The sequence below is a fragment of the Nestor notabilis genome, unplaced genomic scaffold, assembly GCF_000696875.1.
Source record: "Nestor notabilis isolate BGI_N333 unplaced genomic scaffold, ASM69687v1 scaffold5233, whole genome shotgun sequence".
Taxonomy (NCBI): domain Eukaryota; kingdom Metazoa; phylum Chordata; class Aves; order Psittaciformes; family Psittacidae; genus Nestor; species Nestor notabilis.
The window spans coordinates 52,094-77,320 of NW_009921375.1; the positions used below are offsets into that span (position 1 = coordinate 52,094).

Consider the following 25,227-nt stretch of genomic DNA (forward strand, 5'->3'; position numbering starts at 1 on the left):
ACATATATATCATATAATCACAGAATGGTTTGGGCTGGAAGGGACCTTAAGGCTCATCCAATTCCAAACCGCTGCCACAGGCAGGGACCCCTTCCACTAGACCAGGTTGCTCAAAGCCCCGTCCAGCCTGGCCTTGAATACTGCCAGGGATGGGGTATATATGGATCTTCATATATAATCTGCCCTATACAGCTTGTTTTTTCTGCCCTAACTCAACTTTCGGAGGCACCCAGTGCACTCTCTGGTCTGCTGCTCCCTACCTATGCTTTAAAAGGCATGGTTGGTCTGCGAAAGGTCAGTCAGTGTATTATTGCAGTCATACAGTGCAGATACTCCAGGCAATAGCTCTGAAGGACCTGAAAACGTGCAAGTCAGCCGGAAACAACGTGAGAGCTGGTCCCCTGCCCCAGCTAGGTGGGGATCCCATCTGTAGCCCTGCTCCAGTTTCCGGGAACCTCTCCGAGTTCCTTTCAGTGTTTCCCCACAGGGATGTCTGGTGGCACATGAGCACACATAACCTGATCAGACCCCAACCAAACCTTCCCAAACCAGGTGCTGGAAGATTGTACAGGAGGGGAAACATCCCTGGCAATGCCTTCATAGAACAGAATAGAATAGGCACAACTAGGTTGGAAAAGACCTTTAAGATCTTCAACGCTTTCCAAGGGATTGCTTCTTTTTTCCACTTTGCACTATTAATACAGCTGTCACTTCCTTTTCAGGAGAGGCTCGTTTGCCACACAATCTGTTACTCTGCATTTAGTCCACTAAACAGTGCTGGAGAAACTGTTTTGCATCCAACATTACCATGAAGTGCCTGTGCACAACATGAATACATTCATGTATGCTGAACATTTACGATGGTCTTAATCCAACTCATGCTGCAGACAACAGAGACTGCTGTGAGCAGCAGCAGGCATCAGGGTAGGCGACCTGAAAAGCCCCCAGGAGCCCAGCTACATCCTCAGAGCAAGATCACCTGCACCCAGCTCCACTGGGTGAGGCCCTGCCGAGGGGCACCCCGAGCCCCTGGAAGCCAGGGAGGGTCAGAAAACCCCTCCTGAGGGAAATTTCAGCAATCATTTCACACTTGATTAGAGCTTAACTCATTTTGACATGTTCCATTTCAACACTGAGAGAAACCTGCACTGCTCTCCATGTGCTCCATTTAGTACTGAAGGCAGACTAATCAAAAGTGAATCAAAATTTCCATAAATGATACAACTGAAACAAAACATTTCACATCATCCAACTGAGACACTTTGAGATAAATCCTCTAAATGAGGCAGCCAAGTGATATGTGCCAAATGTTTCACCTACACCGTTTTCTCTGGTTAAACCAACACTTTCCTACAAGTTGTGCTGGTTCCAAAGATTTGGGGCCCTTTCTGGCAGAGACCTCCTGTGCCACTATCCCTATGTGCCAACAGCCATGTCCAATGGATGTATTCCAGCCCCAGAGGCTTCTCTCTTCTCAGCACCTACAAACACGCGCAAGCTGCCTGGAAGCACCCATTGCTTCTCCCACTTGGAAGAGAGATCTGTTGTACACCCAGGTTCACCAGCCTGTGTGCACCAACAGTGCTGGCAACATGGCCATGATGGAGATGGGCCTCAGATCCCCGTGCTCAAACAAGAGTGCCCTTCTCAAGAAGTCCTGCAACCAGAAAGCCAGCCCACGCTCACTACAGCTACACTGTGCAGCCAAAGCCTTCAACACACATACTCCTCCTCAACCAAGGTGTTCTCACCCCTGGTACCGGGGCTGGGGCAGCCCACCTCTCTGCAGAACCCATGGAGAGGAAAGCATGGTGACCCCAGCAAATCTCTGTGTGCTCATATAGACAAAATCACCACATATAAAGCATGAATGAGTCTGACAACCTTCTGGAACCCCCATGAACAGCCCAGCAGCAGCACCACAGCAATTACTGCTATTAAGGGCTGGGCCACAGCCTGCTGCACATGGCTACACAGGGACAAAGGAAGAGCTGAAGGTACTGTATTTCTTAAGAGTGTCAAAAGCCTCATCAGAATAATGACATTCATGAGCAAGCTGGGGAAGCAGTGCAGATGAACCTGACAAAGGGCAGGTACAAAGCAGTCCAGAAGGAAAACATATTAAGGGAGTCAACACAGAGTGAGACTGTGAGGACTCAGTAGAAGTGAGCACTGAAGTCAAGCTGATCCTATTGGCACTATCAATATCATCACAAACTACCAGGCACTTGTGTCCAGGTAGAGGTCACCTGTAGATACAGCACAACAGCATCCTCCCAGTACTGTAAGCACAACAAGCAACGGCAGGGCTGTAATAGTGCTCTCAGCTGATGAGAGAGGTGCACACACACCCTGAGCCTTCGTGGGCTCTGCCTCTGAACAAGAGCACCTTCCCAGTCCCATACTGGGCTATTCCTCCCCTGGGACAGTTATACCTGATGCCTGGTACAGCAGCACCAGCCTGGCACCACACAACTGACAGGCAATAGTCAGATGCAAAAAGAAGAGATAACACTGGAATGGCAATTCCTTTTCAGCAGACTTTCTGTAAGACAACAGTAAAGCTTTGCTCAGTAGAGAGACCAAGTAAACAGATTAAATGGGATTTGGTAATATGAAATAAATAGGATTTAGTAATGTAACAGCAGAAATCACTGCTCGCGCAGCTGAAACAGGAAAAAACAAACTCACAAGGGGTTAGAGAAGGAAAAAGACTGTGAAGAGCCAGGGGCTAGCGAGGCTGAGTGCGTCAGACCGGCAAACCCCTCCGTTTTCCAAGAAAGGAGCTAAACAGTGGCTGTAGTCTTTGGCTGTTGAACTGAATGACACTAGTTTCATGTTAAGCAAAGGGCATAATCCCAGTTGAGAGACTATTTCATGGACACTGCTGTCAGAAGAAGACAAAGAGGCAAAGGTGGAGATCTTGAACTGATGTGTAGGCACCAGCTCACGTGCCAGGAACTGGACAGCGGCATTCACAGGAGCCTTGAGGTCACAGCCACCAGCCAGCCCACATAACAGCACAAGCTACGTATGTGCCCTCGCCACACAACACAGCCGCCTCCAGACTTAAATTCTGCCTCAAGTTTGGGGTTGGTTTATTTGGATCTTTTTTGTTTTACCCATTCTCGAGTGTATGGTTAAACTGAAAAGAAGACGCTTTTGAAACCTTGCACATATTCACACATTTTCACCCTCAGTTCAAGTTTCACGCAATTCCAGCATCCAGTTCATGCTTCCTGTTTCAAAGCTTTGTTTCAATATGTTTCCACTGTGGATTTGCCTCACTTCAACACTGTATGGGTGTGAGCACAGAAAACACACACTTCAGTTTTACAAACTGAAATAAATCAGATTTCCAGACACTGCTTCCAAGTCTGAGGCTGTGAACAGGTCTGCAATGTGAAGCACTCTAAGGATTAGACTACATAGAGAAACCAGGGTTTACAGAATGGGCCTACCATTCTTTGCACAACCAAATTAGTAGCCGGATTCAGTACTCTTTAAAAATAAAAAATAAATCAAGGGGCTTGACTCCTTCCTAGTCCCTCATTCCTGTTTTTATTGTACTGTATTTATTGTATTATACTCAAAGAAGTGCATAGTAGGTCTAATTTGGGCAGCATGGGTCAGTAATGCTGCGGTGAAAGTCTTGATAAAAGGCATTTCTAGTTCCTTTTGTGAACCCTGCACAGTGATAAGAGACAAGGTCACCAACGACACTGTTTAGCTGCACTTTTGGACTGTGAAGCTACAAACATCCATCTAGCACTCGAGGCAGTCTCTGGCCCATCATTTGGTACCACTGTGCCCCTGGCACCGCCTGCTTACTTGAACTGGTGCTCTCGGGAGCTGCGTATCTTGGAGGAGAACCGTTCAGCCAGCTTCTCCAGGCTCCTGGAGTACTCCAGCTCGATCTCGGCCTTCCTGCGGAAGAACTCCTGCAGGTCCTGCAGCAGTTGCAGGCGCGACTCCGACTGCTGCTCCAGGCATTTGAACTGCTCCACCAGCTGAGTTCGGATTTCTGCATGCACACAGGAGAGGAGGAGAAGGAAACACAACATCAGCAACAAGCACTGGCCGGGAGGGTTGTCCTTCCTGTCTTGGAGCAATCGCATGGGCTATGCAAGAGCAGGCTCCCTCACAAGCCTCAGGTTTAATTCAAGGCTTGATAAAGCCAACAGACTTTTTTCCAAGCAAGAGCTGAAGAATGTCATTTGCCAGTCTCATATTAAAACCTTGTTCTTTGTCAGAATGAACAGCTGTGTAAGTACACAGAAAACAACCCTCAGAGCTTTTCAATTGCCTCTTCGAAACTAGAAAATGATAGTTCAATCTATCTAGTACTACCTGAAGTCCCGTATTCTTTGCAGATAAATATATAATTTCTTGATAAATGAACATCTGAATACCTTCCAAACAGCTGACAATGACCTGAAGGAAGCTGGCACTGTAAATTCCAGAGGATACAAGAGCAAAAACAAGACAGGAAAGCACACTATTTTGGTGGCACCAAAGCTTACTATTTCAACTAGCATCACACCCCAGCTCAGACAGTGCCCAGGTCACAGCTGTCCCTCCATCACCTCATGAGCTTACAGCACACTAACAGTTAGCTCCAAACTCAGCACATCACCAAATAAGATGAAACACATGCACACGACCACATAGGAACACAGGAAGTAACACAACCTGCGGTCACTGGAGAAGTTGCACATCAGGGCTCGTCGAATCAGGCAGCCCCAAGTTCTCTTTCCCCAGCACATCTCAGGCTTGATGACCAGCCAAGAAGCCCACGCACACGGCAAGAGGAAGGACCCTGACAGGCATTTGTAGGTGCTTGTTTAGCTCAAAGGCTTCTTCACACAGCTCAGGGTTTCACCATGCAGGGCAGCAGCGCGCCCTGGCAAGCTGGCATTGGGGAAATCCTCGGCACTGCCAGACCATGGGCATCTCCTGTGAGAGGAGCAGAGCCCTCCCTCCCTGCAAGGGGATGCTCAGTCACCCGCAAGGATTACCAGAAGCTGACTGCAGACGTGGACTGTCACGGCCTATGTGACAGTAGGACTCAGCCTGTACCAAGAAGGAAGTCCTAAAGTTGCTAGAGCTCTTTGGCAAGGCAGCTACATCTCATCCTTGGTTCCTTCTGCAAACTCAGCACGGTAAGATGACAAACGGTAACTTACCCACAAGAACCACAGCAAGCTAAAAGTACCTGTACTGCCTGAGCACAAGCGCTCGAAATCGCTGCACGGTAACTGGGAAGCTCAGTGACCCGACCAAGACAATACAGGGGTGTCATTCCAATGACTGAAATAATTTTCAGTATATGTGTGTATATATGTATGTGTGTGTATATATATGTGTGTGTGTATATATACATGCTTATATACATATGTATATATGCACACAAGGCAGACTAGCCCTACCAGTTCCCTGCCAGCATCAAGTTGTCCCACAGCTTCACAGCTACAGTAAGCTCCTACCCAGACAACCATCACTCCATACTGGATGCTGAATTAATAAATTAAGTAATGATGATGCAAAGCACTGACTAAAATCACAAAAGATTTATGGTCAATTTCAAGCTCTTTAAACTGGTGAGGATCCCACGCGGAGGAGGTTAAAATTGCCATTATAAGAACATGGCATTCTGGTATTTTTCAACATTTCTTCATATAACAACTTTCATGCGAGACTGAGCCACTCACAGCCTGACAGGTGAACTCCAAAGAGCTGGTGGAACAAGGACACCTGCAGCAATCTCATTACTGGGTAATTTAATGATGGCAGTAATGGGATCGGAGGCTGCAGGCTGCATGAAGGTCACCTAAAAACCAAAAGCTCCTTGGAAATAACAAATGCTGAAATCTCCTAAGTTAATCAGTCACCTTATGTGGAGTCCTCCGTGGGCACTGCTTTTTCAGCACTTCCTTTATGTTCTTGGTACTTTATGAGAGGATAGCACAATTGTTCATAAAGATGCATCCGAGGCTCATACACAGTCTTAGGCAAGAGACTTGACACACTGCACTGACCCACTAGCAAAGCCATTTTCCATTCCTTAATATGCCTGAAGAACTGTGTGACCATCCCTGTGGTGATGACTGATGTCAGAGTGTCTTGGTATTTATCCTTGCACCAAAATAACCGGTACCCTATCCCTGTGGTACCCAGCACCACACCAAAAATAGAGCTGCACACCTCACACACGCAGACAACACTGCTTCTCCATCCCCCATTCTTCACATTCATGCTCATATGCAAAACATAGATCTATTTCCCTTGCAATGGCACTTTCTCTGGAGAGAGAGGAAGGATGCTTTAATGCCACACAACATTCAGCCTGGATTTGGTGCAGAGGAATGCTGGGAGGAGCTGAGTGAGCCTCCAGAAAGCAGTACTCTGTCATTACACCTGAAAGCTGGTCCAATCCAGCTATGAAAACCAGCCTTGGCTTTGCAGAGAGATCACGTGTACGCAGCACTGCAGCTTCACTTTCATGGGGGAAGACTGCTCTTGAGGGACTGTTTGTGTGCAGGAGCGGCGATGCCTTATGGGATCAACAGGAGACAGCCACCTACACAGCCACGGCTTGTGACAGCTCCCTCCCCTTCCAGCCGAGCAGAGCCCGGGTGCAGGATGGAGCTGGTGCTGTCACCCACTGAGCTTGGCTTCCCGGGGTCCAGCACGCCTGCCTCACACAGCGCTGCTCCACATGCACCCCTTTTGAAGGCAAGCACGTTCCCCTTACACAGCTGCTGCAGCTAGCAATGGTGTTCACCAGGGCTGAGGGTGGAAAAGAGAAACCGCCTTGGATTGAGCCTTAGAAACCCACTGCCCCTGTTCCTACAGGATACAAAGGTACTGGTTTCATAACAAAACATTTTTAAAACGTTCACATTCCCCTGCCAACAAGAGTTTCCTTCCTACACAAGGTCAGTGGAAATTTCATTACATCCCAGATGGATTTTACATTTCTACTCCTGCTGGTGCCAACACAGGACTTGCTTTATAGAACTCTGCTTTCCTGAGCAAGTTCGATATAGATTTTTATTTAAAGCCACAGAGATTTCATCTTTATCTCATTCTTTTCATAGTGGATTACAACCTGAAGTGGTCTCCAGAACAGCTCTTAATAACCCTGATGATGCACAGAAATACAAGGAATATCAGTAATGCTTATCCAATCTTTTCCATTTCCTATCTACTCCCATTTTTTTCTGAATCTGAGCAACTGCTGCTTATCTGATCTTTGTATCTGGCACTAAGATTTCTCCTTGACTCTTACAGGGTCATTCAAGGCAGTTCAGACAGCAACACATACAGGGACTCGCCGAGGCTCTTGTTGCTTTCACCACCCCCTGCTCCAAGTAACAGGAGTGTGCAGTTTGTGCCCATCAGACCCGCAGCCTCCACCACAGGCTCGGTGAGGGTCACCACGCCAGTGAGCAGGCAGGACCCAGCTCCCTCTCCTTCATCATCCCATGTGCACTAGCTCACCCAAGAGTCCTGGCACCAAGGAGGACTCAAGAGTGGCACAACCAGTCCCACCAGCAGGCGAGAATGCTCTTGGGCATCCCAGCATCAGCAAAGCTCATTTTGATCTTTGTCAACAGAACTCCTTTGTTTTCTGCACTCCTGTAATGTGTTGCTTCAAGCTTCCTTGCAGAAGTTCTGCCAGGCCAGCACCATCTAAGCATGCAAAGGGCAGTCTCTCCAGACATGGAGAACCTGCTAGCCATGACCCTAAAGCCACTGAGCTACAAGCAGTCTCACAAATGGAGACAGCCACCGACCCCAGGAGCTCTTGCTGCATGTTAATGGGAAAGGTTTGCAGTAGAAAGCAAAATTAAGGGCTGCTGGCACCAGTAATGCAAAGACAGAAGCACTAACAGAGAAAGCGACATTCTTCAGTGCTCTGGAGGTCTCTGAGTCAGCCACTCACAAACACAGCCCCCGACAGTGCCTGCATTGTCGCTCCCCTGCTTCCACCACTACTTTGCTGCTGCATTTAAGAGGCGCCCTCCATTCAATTAAAATGAACTTGTTCCTAAGTAGCCTTTTCAGATAATCATGAAAAAGAAAAAGCAGGCAGGCAGAAAAGCCTTTTTCCACCCTTCATGCCTGCTGCCTAGGGAACGGGCAGGAGCACTCAGAGGACATGCATTTTCTCCCACCTGCACTGAGTAGCTGCAGACCAGGACCACTGATAGAGCAGCCACCATCTGCTGTTTGACCCCGACACCCTCCGTCCTCCCCCTCTAACCTGGTCTCCTGCTCATGCAGCAGAGACAGAGAGAGGGGATCCCCAGCAAATCCAAACCTACCAGGCCCCTGCTAATGCCCAGGGTGACACTTTGATGGGTGCCAGCCAACAATCCAGACCAAAACCCACGCTGGCTTTACCAGTACTCTTTGCAAGCAGTGTTCTGGCCAGCAGCATCAGCATGAGCTGCATCAGCCCTCTCCGTTTTGTGGGGATTAACAGGCCTTTAATTATATCCTTCAACTGAGTGCCAATTATGTTTTCCATGTTAGACAAATAACTTTTCGGTGCCTAACCCCAAAACCTTAGAACTCTTGAAGACAGAGCTAGAAAGCAGAGGATGCTCATGGAAGAGATGCTTCTGGAACTGGAGGGAGGGGAGTCGCCTCCAGTCACTCAACTGATGTGCATTGTGGAGAACTGGCTTTTAGAAACGACCAGATGAGACAAGCCTGGAGCACAGGCAGTTGGGAAAAGGGAAGTTCATGTTTTCTTGGGCTACAGTGAAGTCTACAAAGAAAGAGCTAAACTGTTAAAACCCTGATGGGTGCCCACCATCACTCAGGGATTAACCCCTTCATGCCTGCTTTTTGGCTGCAGGATTCTGTGGTCGGCCTGACCTCTTCAGATGCACGCTTCCACGTAACAGTTACTCCAAAGTTGCAGCAATAGGAGAACTGCTCCTAGTCACAGTTGAAGAAACACCTACAGGAGACACTGTTATATGGCAGCAGGCTAATAACTCCTGGAATTCACATAATGGTGGCAGGTCCTTATTTACAATGAATACAAATAATCGGCAAACTAAAAGGAAATGGGATGCCTCAGAAAGCATCACTAACAAGTTACTCTGTGAAAGCTAAAGGTTTCTCACAGAAATGACCCAAACTGGCTCAATCCCTTTCTTGGTTCAACCAGTACATATGGGGGTTTTTAATATCCCGTGTTCAGAGCCTTCCTTGCTAGATTCAAATTAAGCTTCTTTCCATGAAGAGCAAACCTCACCAGGAAAACTCTCCAACTCTGGCTTCTGCACAGCACCATCAGGATGTGAACAGAAATGCTGCAGATCCGCACGAGTAAAACAGCCACCTTGTAATCTGTGTTCCAAACTTGGGATTTATTGGAACTTTCAGTAGAAACCAACAAACAAAAACCTACCAAACTGCTTTAGGAAGAACTGAAAGGATTTGCCAGAAAGCAAAACATTAAATATAATTACGTAGCTGCTCATGTTTCCAACAGTAGTTTGTCCAAAGTGTTCCCATGATTTACTTCACAATATATGAAATCACAAACAGTGCCAGAGGAGAACAGAGTGAGCCATCCTGTGAACACGGGTGCTAAAAAACCCTGAGTCCCCTTGCACTCTGCTGGCCAGCTGGCTTCCAAGGCTTGCTGCTTTCTTCCTCCCAGTTTGTTTGGTTCTCTTCACAAAAAAGGAGTTTCCACTTTGAGCAGCCCCGTTATTTGAAATGCAGAATCAGAGGTTGCAAATGCAAGAAATATGATTTCCTCAGCTACTCTGAAACACAACAGCAGGGATGTTGGAAAAAACAAAATTCCTTGGCAAACCAAGGACAGCAGCAATGCCCAAGACGGGCCATGGGACCACTAATTCAGCCGGGAGAGGGAACAGCTGTAATCAGAGAATCTGGGGATTTGGCTTTGGTAAATATTTTCAAGTCATCTGGCCCATATCACAGCCGATGGCTGCTCATTAAACCATGAGAGATGTCAGCAGCAATCAGACATCCCAAGGAGAAGAGCTCCAGCCCCTGGGCCCGGCAGGGCAGGATGACAGCCACCACTGCCTCCAGGACCATGTTTAACACAGCCCAGCATAGAGCCCCAACATCAATCCACACCACCAAGATCCCAAATAAGGCACAAGCCCCTCATCAGTTAAAGCACCCCAAGAATGGTCACGTCTCTCTGAAAGCCAGAGAGATGAGTATGATGGAGGGGACGCAGAATGAAAGCAAGTGTGACCACCATGGCCAGCACTATGACATGGAGCACTGTGCATGGGCTGACATGCCTGAGTGGGGATAAACCTGCTGCAAACAGCCCCGCTGCCAACAGCCAAGTGGTACATGAGTGTTAGAGACAGCACAGAGATGAGAAAAGCGTTTCACATCCAGCCTTTGGCAGGATTGTAAATGAATGGCAACATTGACAAAATGCAAAACATAAAACCCCACCCAGAAACTTGACAGAGATATTCAAAAGCCAGCTCAGGACACCACCCTGAACATGCTAACACAGTGCTGCTCATGGCCATGGCTGGGTGGGATGACTGGGCAGCCAGTCCCTGATGGCCCCGTGAGCCTATGGTGCGCAGGGGGGTTGGGGGTGGTATGTTTTGACATGATGGTCGCTACAATCCAACTACGACATCGAGCCTGGATGAAACTGCATGTGTGGTTTGCAGCAAAACAGTGTGCTCCTGCAGCCAAGTGCAAAGAGCTACACAGAGGAAGCAATTCTTTCCACATGGGTTTTGTAACATTAGGCGCTGTTCCTCCTCCAGTACAAAAGATTTACAGTTGCTCAAGTAGCATTTTCTATCAGGCACCAGCCTCTGCGGTGTCAGCATGCAAAGGCAATGCTCAATGTCAACAGCGTAGGCTGTTGCACAAAGAGCCAAGAAGATCTCCATGGAAAGGTATTTCTTGGTAGCTTTCTTAATGTAAGACTCGTCTGCAGACACAGACACCCACAGCTCTCTGCGCCAGTGAGAGACAGGAACGCTGTGCCCAGCCCCACGTGCCCGCTGGCCGCACTGAGCTCCGGTCCTGAGCTCTCACGGGTGTTGCATCAGAACAAGAAGCACCCCAGGCTTATGGCACGCAGCTCATCACCAACAGCAGCTCACACAGGGTCCTGAGATGAGCTGATTCCCAGGGGCACTTCTGTTGAACCTCAGGAAACACAGACCTTCAGAAGTGCTGGAGTTCATATCATCACTACCATGGCAAGACCAATTCTTGTACCTTGAGGGAGCTCTGCATTTGGGTTGGAAACTGATAGTCATCAGTGTGCTGGTGAAAGAGTAAAGCAAAGGAAATTCCCCAAGCCTTTTCAAGACTTCAGAGAAGTGTTGTTGGGTTTAATGTTAACATCTTGGCCAGTAGATCAGGGTAAATCTCATTTTTAACTTTCCTAGTTAAGCCTCATCCATTCTCCACGGAGGACACTGCTGGCAGCCATGCATAGAGCCCAAGTACAATTACACACATCCAAATAGCATACCTCTGACAACACAGATGATGCAGTGTTTTACAGAGAACAGAATTATTTGGGACAAACCGTGGCCAATTTGAGTGCTCATATTAGAAGTAACATGCTTATGTGAAGAGGTCAAGATGAAGACAACACGCTCAGCTCCAGTTCACTGCTAACATGCTACTACTTCAGCTGGTCCCACCCTCAGCTTGCTGAAGGATATTTTCCATATGATCTCATTTTTTAAAATACAACAAGCTCTAGATGAATGCCACCAGATCAGTGCAATCTCTGCCAGTGGTATTCATTATCATTATTCACTTATTCCTTGTGTTTTCATACAGTTCACATTCTCCTGGGCAGCAGAATCTCTGAATTACAACAAATACCATGTTGAAATCCCAGCACCAGCTGAGACTGTGGCAAAACTCCCACCAGTTTCAATGGAGCTGGGATTTCATCGTTTGGTAGTAAATAGACAAGTGAGACAATCTTGTTCTCCAGAAGTTATTTTGCAAGCCTCTCCTTCTTCCAGTAACCCCTGGCTCCAATACTCGTTACTTTAGTGCTGATAAGGGCCATGCTCCTTAACTGGCATCAACCACACTGGAAACCAACACCAGGAGAAGCACATTGCTGATCCATAGTGTACTGTTACTCTAGAAATTACTTTATTCATGAAGAGTAAAACATCTTAAACAAAAATCAAGATGACTTTGAGTGAGGCAACTGCAGGCTAAGCAGTGTAATGGTTCAGTGGTGTAAAGGTACAATGGGTCACAGCTACGTTTACTTTTGCTTATCCCATCTTAGGTCAAAGTGCCACATGAGATGAACAGAACTTGCTGATGCTGCACCTTCAACACAACACTCACAGCCCAACACCACGGCCTTACAACAACCCGTACACTTACTCCAGTAGCAGAAACTCAAGTTGGGTCCCAGCAGAGCCCATTGCCAGAAGAGGAAAGACCACATGTGGGAGCCAGGACCAGCCCCTGGGCTTATAAAGTTCAGATACAGACAAAACATGTCGAGTTTAGGATGGGCTTATTGAATATACCGAATTTCACAGGGGGAAAATCCAGTGAAAAACAGGCAGTGGAAAAATACAGACAGTTAAGAGGTGCACAGCCTGGATTGAATTGCTAAAGACCATAGGAGCCAAGCGCGCTCCAGCAAGCAGGAAAGCCTGCAGCCATGGGGATGCAGCGATGCTCCAGCCAGCAGAACCATCAGCTGGGCGCGCTGCACACCCCAGCCCCAGCAGCTGAAGCCCATGTCCAGGCCCCCTGCAAGCCAGCACCCTCCTCCTCAAGGAGATGCTGGTTTTGGCATGCTGCCCCCTCCACAGCCCCCAGGGCCAGGCTCCGGCTGCCCAGACAGGGACAGACAAAAGCAGAGGTTTCTCTAGCAACGAGCTGGCTGGGATGAAAGCTTCCAGAGACCTCCTCCTCCTCACCCAGCAGCACTGCACGCTCCCACGGGCCAGGAGAGCAGGAACAACCCCTGCTGCATCCAGGCTCCGGCCAGCACCTCTGCCTGAATTATGTGTCCATAACAGTGTTATCGGCTGATCCTCCATACGGGCAGCCTAGGACAGCCGCTGCTCTAACATATGTTTCACCCCACTGATTTGTGACAAGTGAGAAAATATGCTTGGCAACAAAAGCCATTATTTTTCTCACAACTGGGATTAGACCCAATAGTTTATTGCAAATATAGCATGGTAAATTGGACTCGGAGGAGAATCCAATTCTTCTACAGATACGGAATGCATTAAGGCCATTTGACATGCAATTTCTACTACTTCCCCCTTCAGCCTATTCATGCTGTCTTCACTAAAAGCCCAGCCCTCTTCACCACAGAATTATTTATTATGTATTTTCTAGTGCTTTGTTATCCTGTTTTTCAACAGTATTCACCATTTCCCTTGGGACAGTCCTCACACACACACTTCCAGTGCACCACAAGCCTGGGTTCATGGTTAAAACACCAAGCAGGCTCTTGCACTAACCAAACCCACCTGCCCCTGGCCCAGACAGTGGCCAGAATACCCCATGACACAGTGCTCGGAACCTTCACTCAGCCTCCACAGACTGTTATGTGTGTATGAAAATGAGCAGGGCAGAGCCCCAAAATCCCACATGGCACAACTCCTGCTCCCTGGCACCATCCTTCTCATCCTCCTGTCTCACCCCACTCTGCAGCCAGCTCCTGGCACCAATGTGGTTCAGCACCAGAGGTGGTTCACCAGCAGAGGGAACGGAGGGATGGTGCTGCAAGAGGAACATACATCTTGTGATGGCTGAACTCAGGGCAGGGCTTCATCAAGTCCCAACGGTGACACTGTTCAGCTTCAACAGCCAAGGAGCTACGAGGACCGTGGACTGAAGCACCTCGAACACAGAGCTGCCAATGCTTCCTCCTGTCACACAGAGCTCCCAACTGACAGCTTGAGGGTGCCCTCATGGTGGTGAACACACATGAAAGCTTCAGGGAAGGCACAGAGCAAACAGCTCAAAGCAAGCTAACAACCCTCCCTCCTTCCATGCCACTATCAACAACCCTGTCTAGGAAAAGACAAGGAATTTGGCTCTCAGTAAAGCAAAGAGTGAGACAAGCCTTTTATTTCAAACTAGAAGTTTTGGATTTAAAAGAGAAGAAAATGCTTCTCAAGTCTGAAAACAACACATGCGGCGTTCACATTTTCCATACAGTTTTTTTCATGTGTGTCTTTAATCCCCAGCCCCAGGGAGTGCATCAGGAGCCAGCCCACTCCCAGACACGGCACCGAACTAGAGGCATTTCCACCCAACAGCCCCGGTTTTGCCTTTGCACCCACACTGAGCCCTCAGACTGTTACTCACTGGGCTGCAAGGTAACCTCTGCTTTCACAACTGCTATAAAAGGAAGTGAAAGTGCAGAAATGAGATCTTGAACTGAAGGATTTCCCCCTCCTGGGAAAGCCCCTGCCCTGAAGGGAGCGTAGGGGACCTGGGGGCAGCATCTGCCAGGAGGAGACACAGGGACAGGGGGCTTGGAAGCCCTGAATAGCAGCTCAGGGAAAACACCACCTTTGCTCTGCTGTGAACCAAGCTGGTTTCTGGACCTGCCCAAGTCCCTACTCGCTCACTCTCACTGCTGGCAAGGGGCACAGCTTGGTCCTGGGTTTTCCTGCAAGCCTGGACCAAGCACCTTGGTGCACGATGGGCTCCTTGCTATACCTGCAGGAAAAGAGTGGCCAAGCCATGAAGAAAAATTCCCTTTCTATGGGGATATTTGAATCAACAGTTTTACACAAGCCATCCTTTCCTTCAAATTAACTCCAACCAAAACATGATAGAAATGACCTGGCTGTGCTGGTACCCTTGAGAGCAGGGTACAGTTATAACAGAGGGGTGGTGCCCAAAGTCACATTGGTGCAGTGTTATAACCCCTAAACACCTACCATCCATCCCAACAGCTTCCCAAGTGGCCATGCCACTGCCACATGGGGAGGGCAAGAGAAACCCTCGCAGCATCTCCTCCCAGTAAAAACAGCAGCCAGGCAGGAGGTTACAGCCTCCTCCTGTTGACTTTGGCAGCAACGCAACGGGAACACGCTAACTACTGCTCACAGCTTATTTTCTCCCTCCTGCTCTCTCCAACAGATTTTGTTTCTAACAAGAATCCCCTGAAACCCACAGGAAAGTGAACAAGTGACTAACTGGGTTCAGCTGTTTTCTGCTGGCCCCATTCCCTGGGCACAGCAGCTCTGGCCAAGACAGGCACACACAGGCCACAGGGTGACCGTGCATTAGGGTGCACTATGTATTACTGCCCTTCATTAGGCTTTTTTCAATAACATTTTAATACCATGGTCAGCCCATCATATCAGTGGCTCCCAGAATGATCTCTGTGTGCATCCCTTTTGAGAGGCCAAGTGGAGAATGGGTAAAAATGGGGTTTTTTACCCACTCCATGCTCCAGCCATCTGCAGGGAGCATAAATCCCATCTACTGCACTGCACTCCTGAAACAGCGTCCTGGTGCAATCCCAGCAGAGCAGGAGCCTCCTGACCCCAGGGAACTCAGCCAAACACACAAAAGCTGAGGCAAGGGCAGCAAATGTTACCCTTTTCACAGAATCTGCTGGCTCCTGTATCCCAGTATGAAAAAGCTTTACACCTCTGCAACCATCCACTGGTCAGAAGGTCCAGCGTTGTGGCACCCCAACAAGAAATGTCACCCGTGGAAGAAGACCTGCCAGCCAAGTCATCCTCTTCTTCCTGCACCCCTCCCCAACAGCCTGCAGAAGCCAGACCTGGGGAGACCAGAGCATGTACCAGCACAGTGCTCTAAGAAACATCCCAGAGCTGGAGGAAGCACCAGACATTGGTCACAGCCTCCTCGCTCCCCACTCCCCCCTCTCCAGGCCATAGGGTCTGTGCTAGGGCTCCTGGTAGAAAGCAACCATATGGTAAGAGGAGAGACAGGGAAGCGGAAGAGTTTGTCCCAAGCACAACGTACAGCCCCTCTGCAGGGAGAATTCAAGCCATGCAACACAACATACAGCTACTCAAGGCCTTAGCCCAGCACCTAAATGGACTTAACAGAGAAGAAGCCTTCCCTGGAGGTGCGTTTGAACCCCAGTGAGTCAGACCTCCTGATCCTGAGGCTTATGGCGATGCCTCATTTCAAAGGGGCTCTCCCAGCTCGCAGCACCAGTGTGGTTGCTCTGCTCTGAAGCAGCCTCTCCCAGCTCTGCACCGAACAGGAGAGAAACTCTTCCCCCTCATCCCTTTCTTCGTTTTAAATGAAGCACAAACAGTCACCTTATAGCATTCAGCACTTCTCAGGCAGCCAGTGCATCAAGGGCAACAGGTTTGGCCACGTTTAAAGAAACACTGGCAAATTTTTCCCCCCATTTTTCACATTGATATTTAAAATGCAAAGGAAAGAGTAATAAAATCTCAAAAATAAAGCAACCAAATAGTTTTTTTGCTTTTCTGCTTGCAGAACATATGTTAGCAGGGCATTCTGCATGAGAAAAGCACTTGTGGAACAAACCTGATCTTCTGATACTCTGGTTAGAGCTAACGCAACGATTTCCATTTTGCTGTTCACCAGCACTTCAGAGAGGGGAATTCCATCCCACTAGAAGCGATACACCAGATTTCACCTATCTTTCTAGATCATAAAGTATCTTCCTAGACGACAAACAAGCCTAATACCACAAAATGATTAAAGGCAAAATGCAATTGCTAAGGCAGCACGGGCTCCCACGGCAGGAGACTCAGTGTACACAAGGTCTGTCTCACCCAGGCATTTGCTGCTGTGCAGGACCTGTAATCAAAATCATCAGTGGCTTTTAAATCAGTCAGCGGTGCTGTGAACACAAGGAAATAAAACCATGACACGGATGCAACGACAACTTTTCTCCAACTGAAAATTTCATAGCATCAACCTTTTCCCCATGGAACTTCTCAAATCAGGTTAGTCCTGGTTTAAGCAGACACCATGCTTACACGACTACTAAATTTGGCTTAAGAATTATTTCCTATGGCCAAAAGGTGTTGTAAATAAGGCTGTGGGAACATCTCAAAGCAGACACGAGGCAGCACGGCCAAGGGAGAGCTCCCTCCTCACCCCACAGACATACCCAAGTCCACATGTGGATCCCAGCTCAGGCTAGGCAGAGCACAGCAGGTCCCACACGATGTGTCCTGCCTGCTGCAATGAAACAGCTTCATGATCTGCCCAGCAGTCCCTGCCAGCCTCAAGCCCTCTCACCAGACATAGTAATAACTGACAGCAGAACTGGCCCATCTTGTGTACCCAGAGTATTAGCACTTTGGAGGTAGAAACACTCCTGAAAAAAACAAAGTTCTGCTCAAACAACATCCCGAAACTGAGCTGCAGCGTGGCCACCGTTGAACTATTTTGCTGAGGGTGAACCAGACGCTCGCTGTTAGTGGACCCCTCCGAGACCCTGGAGGTGGTCTGCCCAGTCTGTCTCACACTGCAGCTCATAGGATGTAAGAAGCCTCCAAAAACACCAGAATTCTTTCTATCAGCCTCCTCCCCATGACAACAGGACTCTACCAGTAGCAACAGCAAGACTGATGCTTCTTTTTAGGCCTGTCTGAAATGCACTGTAGATGCTCAGTCCACATTTACCTGGGGAGATTCCCCTCAGATGAGCCTCTGAGCAGCCCCTCATTTAATATAGAGAGCAAAGGAAGAAGAGGGCAGCTTCTTGATGCCTGAGAACAAAGATCAAAGCTGAGGTGGCAACAATAAGGCTTTGGAATCATTAAAAATAAGCTTGTCAAGCACTTAAGAACAAGGTGCCAAAGCCCTGCTGCCAAGAGCCACTGCAGCAGTGGATCTCACACATTGCTCATTATGCACTCCCTTTCCCTCTCCTTCTAACCCATTCACATGGTGGTGGCTGCTTCAGCTGGTGAGGTGGTGGCATTTGTCATAAGCTTTTGTAATCCAAACCTACAGAAGTCCCTGTCAACATATTCCCTGTTAAAAACTGAACCTGGATGCAGATGTGGAAATGGCCAGCCTGGCTCATGAAGAGGCACTGCCAGCAGCAGGGAAGAATACCTGTTTTGTGTGAAGCAAAGCACCCAGTTTTCTTCCATTTGCACTCAGCATCACCACACTCAGACAACTCTGCCCTGCTAGGACAGCCCGTGTTCCTTGGGCAGGAAAGGGAAGAAAACCAGAAACCAAACAAACAGAAAACCCAAACACGGTTTATTCTTAACTTCAGCTGAGCCTCAAGACCAAAATATTCCACGGATAAAGACCTTCTGACAACAAATATAATGGTGTGTTGCAATTATGTTAAGTTTACAAACAGAAATAGAACTTCAAACCACGCATGCACCAGATGGAAAGCATAAGCCTGCTGTCCAAGAGAGTCCAGACCAGATACCAACAGGCATTTATGCCACTGGCCACAGCTTCCCTGCACTTTGAGAACACCGACCACAGCAGAGAGCAGCCGCCTCCCCAGTGAAACAAGGCGTTGCCAGGGGATGCCATGGTCCTTCCTTTCTGAGGCCAAGGAGAAGGCAAACCTGCTTCCAGGAGAAAGCCCCACACAGAGGAGGAAAGGCCATCGTGCCGTGGAAGCAGGCTGGAGAGCAGGAGGGGTACCAAGAGCAGTATACCTCACACCACCTGGCTGCTGTGCTTTATCATAGAGAGAACACTCTTTTGACATTGCCTGGTCACTGTAAAAATTAGCAGAGGGGAAATATTTCCTAAAAAAATAAAAAAGCTGAACGCCAGAGCCAAAATATCTTTTCCTAACAAGAGAAACAAATTTTAGTGCGCACAAAAAAAGACCCAGATAAATCCATAAGCAAAACTGGTCCTCAAGCAACTGTACTGCAAATTTTTCCATGGGGTGTCAGCTCTCACACACTGCCTAAATGCCAACCCCTAATGAATTCAATGCGCTGATGACTGCACTGTTTCTAAAGAACTTGGCAAGATGCTCAGCATTATTAGAGAAGAGGAAAAATGGAGAAGAATTTGGTCATTTATTACCCTATCTTCCCATACCTGAAGAAACATCCCTGTCCTATTGAGATAACTATAGGCACTTCCATCAGAGGCAGGATGATGACACAGGAAGGACTGCTGGGAAGAACGGTCAAGTCCACATGTCTGAATCCAAACTTCCCACTGGGAATGTTTGGGGCTTAGATTTGTTCTGAGACAGGACCGTGAAGTTTTTACTAGTCCCTCAAGAACAGAGCAGGTTTTGTTGTGCCCCAGCAGGGACTCACCACTCAGTGCTTCACCCTGAAGACTGACCAGTCCCAGGTTCACGGTGATACTGAGGGCCAGGTGCAGGCTGGACAACCACCTCACCCAAAATCTAGGGGTGGTGGATCCCACCTTCCCAACCTCCCCCTGTTCAGATGCCTTTGGCACAGACCTGCATCGGTTCAGTAACTCTTGATAGATCATTTTATCATTAGTCTTCCCAGTCACTTGCTGGAAGGGGTGAACTTCCAGCTCAGAAAGCAGCCCACAAAGCACCATCCCAATTCCACCACCTTCAACTTCCACTGGCCAAGTAACACTGATGGAGAGAACTTCTGCTGCAGATCCAGTCTTCAAAGAGCAATTGTCAGCAGCTGAGCAGTTGAAAACTGTATGGTAACATGAGTTTAACTTCACTATAAGGGGCTCCTCTTCAGTTTCAGTCTCTAACAGGCTTTGGCCAAAGATTCTGTGAACAGTACAGAAAAGCAAACCACGTAATACCTTAAAAAACAGAAGTCAGAACACTGCCATGAATTAAACAAGTAGAAAAATTTTCCTCCTTTTCAGAGTAAATTTGTTTTGGAAGTAAATTTCCTTCTTCCTTAGCAAAATTTGTCATGTCAGACAGAAATTACTCAGGATTTTGCAACAAAATTCTGGCACAGAAACTACATCCCAAAACCAGACTGTAATGCAGAAAGTAGGAGAGAGTCAGGGTGCGTGCACGTGTGAGTGTGGACGTGAGCGTGCGAGTCCTTTCTTCCAGGGATGGGAATAAGAAGGCAGAGCATGGGACCCCAATGGAGCACAGGGACCAGATCTGCAGCATCAGCACAGGCAGTGGATTGGCAGATTTGTCAGGGAAAGGTGTCCACTGTAACAAGAATGGCCCGTGCTTGCAATGCTGCAGAACAGCCATACCCGACAGCCCGCCACGAGCATGCTGCAGGGCACACAGGAACACGGTTTGGGTTGCCACAGCAAAGGCAGGGACCACTGCCCTGAAGCACCCCCTCCAGGGGATGACAGATGTCAGCTGCCCTTTGGTTTCAAATACCAGAGATTCACAGCAGTAATGATGGTGGATGAAGAAACCAGAGACATACAGTTGAAGCACGGAAAACACAGGACCCAGGTACCAAACCTGACAGCTTTGGCAGAAAGCATTAAAAACAGAAATTAAGGTAAAAATCACAATATAAGTAACTCAGTTCCCCAAGTCCCTTACCAACCACTTCAGCTAGCAAGGTTCTAACATTCAGAGTCAGGAAAAATGTGGTACAGTCCACCTAAAACCACCACCAGGACTACCCCAGTGCTGCTGAAGGTGGAATCCAGCTCCAAGGAACTGCACCAAGAACACATTTAAGCATCCTCTTAAAACACACCTATGTTTTTACAGTTGCCTCTAAGCAGCATGGAACATACGTTAGCAGAGATGCAATGGGTTAAATGGAAACGGGCAGAGGCAAGGAGGAACCGAATGAGAAGTACAATCAGCCCTGGCATGCCAAAGCTGAGCAAACCCACGGCTCTGTGCGGATGGCAGCTCTGCCAGAAACCATGCCCTGGCCAGCCCGGGCGCTGCGTGGCCAGCAGGCACCCGGCCAGCCCCGGTTCGCAGTCAGGGGGACCAGGTCCATGGAGCCTGCTCTGGCCAAGGGAAATACCTGCAGCCACAGAGCAGAACCTGTTTGCGCAGAGCGGGTTTTCAGCAGAGCTTTGCACTTTTCAGGCTCTTTATCAGCAGTACCTGAGTAACTCTGGGAGCTGCCTGGCACTCTGCACAGGGTCTGGTTTATTTCACTCCGTACCACAGAAATGAAGCAAATTAACCCAAACTGGTTCTTTTTCCTTCCTTTTTCCAGGAAGAGAAGTATGTGCACAGGTAGAGTCTGTGCAGCAGGTATTTACCCACATCCTTGCCAGAAATACATTGGAGATGTGGCTGACCCTCACTTTCAATCTGTGGTTTACCACATGAGTTGCCGCTGTGACCAAACAAGCTTTGGGGGCTAAATTTAGGCAGCAGAAATGCATATTTTCACGTTTTCTCTTGCTTTGTAAGACCAGTGAGAAGCAGGATTAGTGTTCCTGGGAGAGCAGCAGCAAAGTAGGTTATGACCAGACACCCCTCCACTTGTGGTGCCTTTGTAAGCCTCAGCCCAGATCTCTCCCATGGCTGCAATAAAAGCACCAGCCTGCAAAGCAAAGGGCAATGGAAAGCACAGCCACATTAAGTCTTCTCATCTGTGGTCCACCTCCTGGGAGCTCTGGCAGCTCCATGTCTGCTCCAGCACTTTGCTTCATTTAACCATTGCCTGCTTCAGCTGAAGGAAAGCTCCTATCAACAGACTGGTCCTTGCTCATCCCACCCCTGACAGCCTCAAGGCTTTCCTCCTGGTGAACCCCGTGTAACACAGGGACACCAACACTGACCCCAGCAAGAGCACTGTGTGATAAAGGCAAATGAGACAGCCTAGTGCTCCTCTTCCCGCCCAGCCCTCGGCACCTTCTTGTGTGCTGGTGAACAGACACACAGACAGTTGTAATTCATAGCAGTGTCCGCAGAGCCCCGCTAGGGATGAGCTGGATGTCAGTGCTGCTGCCCGGGAGCAGAGAAGGAGCAGAACAGCTCTCAAGTCAAGTTAGAGCCACACAACATGAACCCCCACGACTGCCAAACACAGTCTCTTCTGTCTCCAAGCTCTATACAAAAGAGGACACAGAGAATAACCCCTGAGACACAGTCACATTTGAGATGCCTCATGGGAATACCTCGGATGCCTTTCACATCCTCCCCGTGAGAGCACTGCCTGCAGCCAGGCAGCATGGATACACAGCTAAACACAACCACCGTGAAAAGCCACAATAAATGAGTGAGGGAGCTAAAGCAGCAGTTCCAGAGCCTGTGGACAATGGGTCAAAGTAAAACACATGGGCAACGCCAGAAGCACTGTGATGGGGAAAATGTGACTACACTGGTTTTGCTGTTGGCTTCCCCTTTGGCCACTCTGGTCTGTATGAAAAGCTGCTACCAAACATCAGAACCTTCACTGCTGTTTCTTCTACGCTAACAGTGTGTAGACATCTGATTAAAAATGAAACAAAAGTCGGCATCATTAATCTCAAATTCTAGCATCAATCTTCTTGAAGTTACTTATAGTTACAGATAACTAGATTAAATCTTCCCACTACAATTAAAAAGAATTCATTTTCTTTTCATGGAGTCTTTCATAGGATCTTTTGAGACAGCAGAAAATGAAAAACTAGTAGGTAAATGGGAAAACCAACAGGGCCAGGCATGCCAGAGGAGGAGGAAATGTGGAAGCTTTCAATGCATCCTGCTCCGTTTTGCCCTGGTCTTAAGAGTAAAACAATGGAAAAACTCTGCCTAAGGCATGGCACCTCCCAGATCCCCACCCAGGCACAGAGCTGGATGTGGACAGGACAGGCTGCAGCCGTTTGGAAAAACAAATGGGCTATGAAAATCTTGCCAGACCCCCAAGTTGGACTGGTGTCTCCACTCACTACTATGTTTTTACATGTTTTATAAAGACAAAACTATAGTTTTCTATTCTTCTATTTATTTGATTTCTAAAGGAGTCATTGTCAGTAAACCTCAAATGGTATAGCATGGAAATAAACACAAAACTCCCTTGCCCTGTTTCTTCCACTTTCAACCCCAATTCATTTCTCTGCACAAAACAAGGAAGCTCTTTGGAGAAGCAGCAGTCTCCAGCAGCCCAGGAAGGGTCAGACTCTTCACAAAACTCCGATACCACCAGCTTTTGCAACTGACAGTTAGGGCAAAAAGGTTAAAATTGTGCAATTGCATAGAAGATATTGTTCAGTGAGAGTCACCCGAGAGGAAGAAGACTCAGCTGCTCTCAAAACGAAGCATCAAGCCAAAGCCCATGTACCGCAGGACTTCCTTCTCAACGAAGAGCAGCCTCTCACCCCAACAACAGCAGGAGACTCTGATAGTAACTCATTCTGTAGTCTGCAAACCTATCAGCATGCACGGGTGTCTGTGCCTAGTCAGGGCTATCTGTCCTGCGAGCCCATGGGGACAAGCAGAGAAGCCCCACTAGCCTGACTAGGAACCACACGGTCCTACACAGCTACATGGAAGGACAGGGTGCCCCGCTGCATACCTCCCAAGGTCAGCAGGCTGCACCACAAGGTAACCTGTAAGCACAGGCAATAAAGATCAAGTCCAACTGACAAGAATATGGCTTATCACAAGTTAATTAAATTTTTAACACAGCCAGAACAGTTAAGCAAACCCCCTACTGCCGTCATCTGCAAGACTATTAATGACCCATTCCAATCACACCCTTTCTTGATTATTCCTGCTTGACATAGGGATGTATATGTCTTTAATAAATTAATCCTTGTAATCACTCAATTTCTCTGTATTTTTTTCCCTTTAATCCTCCTCTTCATAGGGTTTGTGAGGGTTGGGCACCCAGCTTTAAGGCAAAATCGTGTAGACCACAGCAAAAGGAATTGTTCTTTCTACTTTAAGGAGAACAAGAATTCTCTCACACCAAAAGGACATTCTGCATTAAAAACCGCAGATGCACAGTGTGTATTCATCTATCAGCAGCCCAAGTATCCTCTGTGAATTACAGCCGAGTTGCACACAGGCTGAATTGGTCGCATCTGTCCCCACTTTGGTCTGACTGCGCAACACCAAGGATGTAAATCTCATTGACTCCCTGATACACCCCGTTGTCCAGGCTACATGGCCCTGTATTGATTATGCTGAAACACTGGGAGGGGTAATTTATAGGACTGAAGGTGGAGTGAGGAAATTCTTGGCAACGCAAGGCTTTGGGCTGCTTCAGGGTTTTGGGGTTGCTTTCATTTTTTGTGTTGTTTTCAAAGAAGCCAGTCTTTGAAGAGGTCCATTCCAAGCCTCCAGCATCCAGACGCTCCTGGCAATCCTCTGCTGCCCATGTCTTTTGGGGGATCCCTGCCTCCACCTTGTGCACCTCAGCCAAGAATTCTGACCAAGTGACCTCTGTCCCCAACTGCTCCCTAAGCAGGAACAGGATGAGCAAGAGGGAAAGCGAAACAGCTGGCTTTGCTGGGTTTGTTCCTCCTCTATTTTTTCTTGAGGGAAACAAGGAAGATGTAAGAAATCCATAAGAACCAGTTAAAGCATTAAGAAGAAAGAGCCAAACCGATCCGTTGTTGTGTTTGTTCAAGATTTAAGAGCAGCAAAAGGAAGCTTTGCAAAAACAGATGGTGTTTTTTTCCCCCCAGAGAAAACGGATCTTCTGGCTCCCCTCCCACCGCAGCCTGCATCGGCTCCAAGAGCCTTCATCTGCCCACCCTGTCCAGCAAGAAACCACAGTGCTTTCAGTGCCCAGCATTGTGTCTCTGGGATCAATGGAGAAAATCTTTATATGCTGAATGCCCCTAAATGACGTAACCGTAACTGGGGCACTGTGTTTTGGGGCTATTAAGATGCAAAGGAGAACGTATTCAAGCTCAGAGAAAGAGAGCTGTACAAGAATGTGAATCATGCCCTGAGTCACTGAAATGGAATAAAGGAGAAGATCATTAAATGGTTCACTCCAGCACCTCGCATTCCTTAATCCAGACAAGGAAAGATTTCACAGATCATTAAGAGAGCGGAGCTTTACAGTTAGTTACAACAGTACAAGAGTTAGCCTTGGGTATTGCCATGAGCTACACAGCCTCTTATACAGCAGTAACAGGATAACATACAAGAAGTCAGATCAAATTATCGAGCAGCGCCTTCTGACCTGAAAAATGCATGCATTCGTGGATCCACTGAACCAATTCTCTTCCAGGCTAACACTCTACACCTCTACATGCATTAAAAACACATAATTCCTTAAAGGCCTTTTCATCTAACTACTCAAAGCATCCTCTAAACTGTGATCATTTAAGCCTCAAAATGTCTGAGAAAGGGAA

At 48.0% G+C, this 25,227-nt stretch overlaps 1 protein-coding gene across 1 annotated transcript in view; it reads right to left on the reverse strand.

Moving 5' to 3' along the window:
* LOC104403079 (SLIT-ROBO Rho GTPase-activating protein 3-like) overlaps positions 1–7,275 on the reverse strand; it is a 56,273-nt gene extending 48,998 nt beyond the window's left edge. The window contains 2 exon segments of the mRNA XM_010011113.1: positions 3,832–4,024; positions 7,242–7,275. The gene's annotated coding sequence lies outside the window, so the exon portion shown is untranslated.
* Positions 7,276–25,227: the final 17,952 nt, after the last annotated feature.